This window comes from Priapulus caudatus, unplaced genomic scaffold, assembly GCF_000485595.1.
Source record: "Priapulus caudatus unplaced genomic scaffold, Priapulus_caudatus-5.0.1 Scaffold2355, whole genome shotgun sequence".
In the NCBI taxonomy this organism is placed as follows: domain Eukaryota; kingdom Metazoa; phylum Priapulida; class Priapulimorpha; order Priapulimorphida; family Priapulidae; genus Priapulus; species Priapulus caudatus.
The window spans coordinates 1565-7563 of NW_014579416.1; positions in this window are offsets into that span (position 1 = coordinate 1565).

The following is a 5999-nucleotide window of genomic DNA, read 5'->3' on the forward strand; positions in this document are numbered from 1 at the left end:
TACTTTTACTTTTCTACATAAAGTGGCGGTACTTCTATCTTGCCAGTGTTATGCAAGGTCGTCCGGAAGCCTTAGACACGCGTAACACAGTGGTTCTTAGACCTTTTTGAGGAGTTATGGACACCTCTTGGAGAAGTGCTTGGGTGTGTAGAATAAGTCTGCTCCTGGATACTGGAACCCCATCCCGAGGACATTAAGGTGTGCCTGACATATGACAGAAACACAAAATTTTAGAGACAGATGCGTGACGCCTTAGGATCACTTATAGGAGCACCACAATAAAAGTGTCCCTATGTCACTGTTGGTTAAGCAACTGATTTGTCTACCTGTGTGATGCTTAATTACCGCAGCGGTAGATAGGTGATATAGGTGGCATGTTGATTTGTGCTGATATTATGAAGCGATTCTCCTTTAGCACGTGCAGATCTTAGCACACCTTAATAGATATTATCAAGTAAATTGTCTATATTTAGTACCCATAATAATTTAAATATTACTTTAGATCAAGTGAATGTTTTTCATCCCACTTTCACATTTATGGTGTCCCCAAAATGAACACCCAGTGAGTTTATGGATAAATGAATAATAGCACGTGGTCATGATATGACACTCTCTAAGACGAAAGTTGCTCAATGTTTAGTAAACACACAACATGTCATATATTTCGCGCGTCTCAAATACAGCCTATATCCGTTGTTCGATATTGTTGTAATAAAATATCATTGGTGGTTGAATTGATACTATAGTGCATATGTTTATCTTCGAGGATATTGTTCCTTTTTTCTTGACGCGCAATTCAGTATGAGCACTAAGATGTCATAAGTCTTTACAAGCTACAACAACGCACGCAGCACAGACACGCGCCAATTGTCGCGTCGTTTGCGTCATGGAAATATATGTGGAGACTTTCGGGGTGGTGTGTGTAAACTGCGCAGGAGCAGTCAGACTAGCATCAGGATGGCATAATTGAACTCGCAGTATAGCATAGAGTAACCATATTATTGACTGAAAGAGGATTAAAATATAGGCAGCACATAGAAACGATCAACTCCTGGGCGACAAGCCATCTTTGGTTTCATACGGATGCGGTCTAAGGGAAAACATAGTGATACGCGGAAAAGCCGATAACGCAATGTGTAGCCGTTATAATAATCAACGAAGGTATATGTTACTATTAGTCGAGCATAATATACCGAGGAGATTTGAATAAACCACCTCTGCGTAGTGTTTTGACAACATAGGGGATCAAAATATTATACAGCCACGGATAGAAAGTACACTAGGGTTATTCAGGTACGTAGAAACAACGCGAGCAGTGGGAATAAAACGCCAGAAGGAAAGAAGACTCCAGTAAAATGGCGGGCTCAGCCGGGATCTTTCAGCTACAGGTAGAGACAGTACGGGATTTTCAGTACGGTTAGAGTCAGCGAGCGACTTACGAGGGAGACACCCGTGGAGGCCTACCTAGCGTGTCTACGCGTTGAGAAAGACGAACGTGGAGAGAAGACGAAACCGGCGACGCGTTAATTCTTTAATATTTCAGCTCTAGTGGTCTTCATAGGATCGCTGCATATTACGAATTGCAAAGGAATTATTGTAAACTGGTAGGAAGCAATAAAGCTTTAACCGTACAGTTAACCGATCTAACTGTGGTCTGTTCACTGGTACCACCCTGTTATTTTGCTTACGCGGCCATCACCGGTCCTGCCTAACGGGCAGGAAGCGAACACTTAATACACACAACATAGAACCACCGCGTTTTACTATTATAACGCCTGTCATACCGTTAGTCGGCTACCCCTATGTCGCCACTACAATACACTCTAGTTGTCGCTCTATGACATTTCTTATGCGTACGATGGAGAATCGTGCGTCATTGTGTTACTGCTGCCTACACCTGGGGGCACTTGGCCGAACACTTACAGAAATTTGTATATTACGTTAATTGTTCAGTTTCAAGCTATGATACAAATGGTGTACCGAATCCTGACTGCTCGCTTCCAAGAAATTTGATATCAGCGAAATGAGGTCGCAAGTGGTCTGAAATTTTCCTGTATGTCTTTGCACTTCTGGGGGTTTTTACTATTCGTCATACCTTAAAGCATATTATCAATCTATGAAAATCTCACACCTGGGAAATCACTAAGGCGGGATTACAAGGACAGCATTGATTCAAGACAGTGTCTGAAAGTTAGTAACTACTGTACAACCTGCCTCCAGCACTGAAAGAATGCTTTGGTTATAATCCCAGATACAAGGTTCATTGTCATGAACTACAGAAACAAATAAATGTCTTGCAGAATTGCAAGAGCAACGCACACGTGGTTGCCCACGAATCCTGAACGTTAACAACTTTACAGTTCTGCTCTATAACTCAATATCGCTCATGCTGTTACAAAGCTTCCGTGCTTGAGATTATCAGAGAAAGTATTACACACACCACATCTGCCACATGGAAAACAAAAAAGTGCATTGAGAAGCTATAGTTAGATCATTTAGTGTAATACTTCTCTATGTTTGGTAAAATTTACAATGCATGATAGCGTAAACACTGAAAAATTAACAAATTCTTCTTGACAGTTTTTGGAATATCAGCACACTACAGCGAAAAATCATTTATACTTCAAGAAATTTGCTTACCTGCAACGAGGTTTTCAAAGCGTTAGAAACAAAAGAGACAGCAACATAGTATTACCGTTTCGCGGGTATTTTAAATGTCAAGCGATGGTGCCAGTAGGCAGCTTCTAAAGATGGAACGAATACGTTTATCACCACAGATGCTTGTGTAGAACTCCGAGGTGATGACAAAATCTACAGAGATGATTGTTACGCTGGCATGTCAAGCTGACGCTTTATATGTGTAAACCAGACACGTGTCATATGCCTGGGAACTAAAGCCAAGTGTACCCAGTCACAATCCGCCACGTAATTCTTTTCACTATGAGCCATAATAAAGCAAACTTTATAATTTAAATCAGCTGGTTTGATTATAGTGCTTGTACTTTTAACCCGCTTATGTAGAAAATAATCATTAGCAAGACTATGAATCGTGACTATTCACCCTCTTCAACAAAAACGACTTTTGGAACTCGCGCTCTGCAGCCTTTGGATTAAAAATGGTTTATTTAAATTTACAATGTGGTAAACTCACAAATGTGTTTTGTAGAGGCAGCGTTTGATACGTAAAACAAGAAATTATTTTTTTAATAGTGCCGCCAAAGGTATTTTGTTATGTGGTGTTTCGAGGAAAGCACGGCAACTGTGGGCCTGCTACATTAACATAATTCAATTGATTACATAAAAAAAAAAATATGCATTCCACTTACAGCTAGGGAAACTTCCCTATTGGCGCAACAACATTTCCAACTTTTCAAATATGACGACCTTAGAATGATCATGCGCGGTCACGGCTCTTTCATGCCGAACGAGAGAGAGTAAGAAAATGATGGAACAGAAGAGAGGATGAGAGAGAGCGTAGAGACAGAGAGAGGCGAGAGAAGAGCAGAGAGAGAGAGAGAGAGAAGCGCAGCGAGAGTAGAGGAGAGCAGGAGAGGAGTAGAGAAGAGAGGATGAGAAGAGAGAGACGAGAGAGGAGCACCTGAGAGAGAGAGAGAGAACTAGAGAGGGGGAGATGTAGGAGAGAGAGCGAGGCGATGGAACAAGAAGAACTTGTTTTTATAATTTGTACCAATATATGGTTTTTGGGGCTTTTCTAGACCCGATTACCAACAAAGTGTACCTCGAGTAACCCGTGTGTTACACGGTCACAGGTACAATGACTAGTTTTTAACGGCGCATGAGTGACGTAATATATGACGTAGAGAGTTATAATGAAGAAAGAAGCGAGTACGAGTAGACAGGGAAAAGAGAGAGAGAGACGAGAAAAGAGAGCGAGTGAGAAATGACCGGAAATGGAGAGAGAAAGAGAATAAAAAGAAAGAAGACGTAGAGAGAGAGAGACTTAAAAAAGAGAGTGAGAATATCTAGGCGATAAGAAGATAGATTCGGCAAACGCACTACGGTTCGTGGAACCATGCAGTATACATGCGCGGTCAAAACCAATATTTGTTTTACACCCCAGCTGTGAGTGGGTATGCTGGCATATCGCATCTGCTGATCGTTTGAATCCACTCGCTAGTGTAGCTTAAAGAAATTCTGTTTAAGTGGAGTTTAATTTGGACTAGAAGTGAGAGTATAGTACGCATATACCTTCTTTTTTAGATCAAATCGTGTATAAGTATTGCCTGCTTGATGTTTCCTATGTGCTACACCTAATAAATTAAATTATTGTATTTTGGTATTAATATATTTATTTATTTATTTATTTATTTATTGTCAGCAGTGAATAATTCAAGCGTAGGGAAGGCTGACATGTGAAAAGAGAGGAACGAGAAATATAATTACAATTCTTTACCCACTTATGATATATTTTGCGTAACTGGAGAAACGTAAACTAAAAATAAAGACCTTGTTTTTATTACTCACTCACTCACGTCTCTAATTGCTCTTTCCTGCATAATCACAACTCGGATAAAAATACAAGGATTACGGGGCTAAATTCTGCCATTTAGACATATTGGGCTGAATAATGAACAATAAATTAGAAACGCCAGCAACAACAGTAGCAGCTAGACGTTCTGTCGGTCAGGAAAGTTATTAAGTCAGGATTCTTATTATCACATTCTAGGCGTTTGAAATGTTATTATATTGTAAAGTGTGGTTTGCAGATGTTACAAATAGTAGTTGGGTGATTGGAAATGTCGCGACGGTGGTTGCATAATGGGTTAGTCGGCGGCAGCGCGTTTGATGCAGTATGGATGATGGAGATGAGAAACGGTTGAGAGTCAGTTGTTGTGCATGTGGGCAGCGGGTGTGGTGTGCGCGCGCGCGACTGATTTCTTTGTTAGCTAGAAATGTATAAATGGAAGGTTCTTGGTTGGAAAGTGGGGAACGAGAGTGTGTGGAGTCACGCGGATGCGTGCCTCTGTGCGCACGCATGTGGGTTGAGAAACAATAATACTATTTGCAAAACATAACTGCTTGGACTTTGGAGTTTTCTTTATTCATCGCTACAACACATCTACTTTGAACCGGGTAACGTCATCATCCTCGTTACATTTTGGTGCCGTGACCAGGATTCGAACCTAGGTTATTGCAGACATAACGCAGGATGCTACCACTATAACGATTCAGGAGCCACGGAGCCACGAAAGATACTACGCAAGGAAGATGGAGAAGGAAGAAGACACAGGAGGAGTCGCTGGATACACCGATGGCAGAAAGACTGTAGAGAGAGAAACGGAGAGCGGACGAGAGAGCAAGAGAGACGGAGGAAGAGAGAGAGAGAGAGAGAGAGAGGGAGAGACGGAAGGAAAGAAGGCAATGCCGAGACGCCGAAACAGACAGATGCCGTAAAAGCCACGGAAGCCGAGAAAAGAAGCTAGAAGAAAGAAGAGGAAGATATAATGCCGTGGTAGGTGATGCATTTTTCCTAGTATAAATTTCGCTGTGCTAACGCTGTTTACTGTCGCCTGACTGCTAAGTATACTGACGATATTGCGTGTTGCACATTTATGTAAGTAGAGCGCGGACGGTTTGTGCGATAATAGACGCGTTATAGGGTGCATAAGGTATAGAAAGCGTGACACGGGTTAAGATAGATAGCCGTGGCACGCGTGTGATAAAGGGCGAAGAGGGCCCTACGAGAACGTATTCGCGTCACGCGTCACGTTTAACGCATGGGAAAGAGGTTAGCATACGCGGCTAAAGTTATGTCTCTGTAAAGAGAAGTCGCGTACACGGTCCGAGAGAAGGACTACGGGGGATTTTTGTGGCAGCATATATACGCTGGGAATCCTCCACATAACGTGTCAGGGAGCACGGGATATAGATACGCTCGATGTGTAAGCACCCTAAGATACTAGGGCGTACCTGAACGATATAAGGATTCGTTCATGCAGTCACGCCATAATGAAGGCACAGTAGATAATCGTATGATA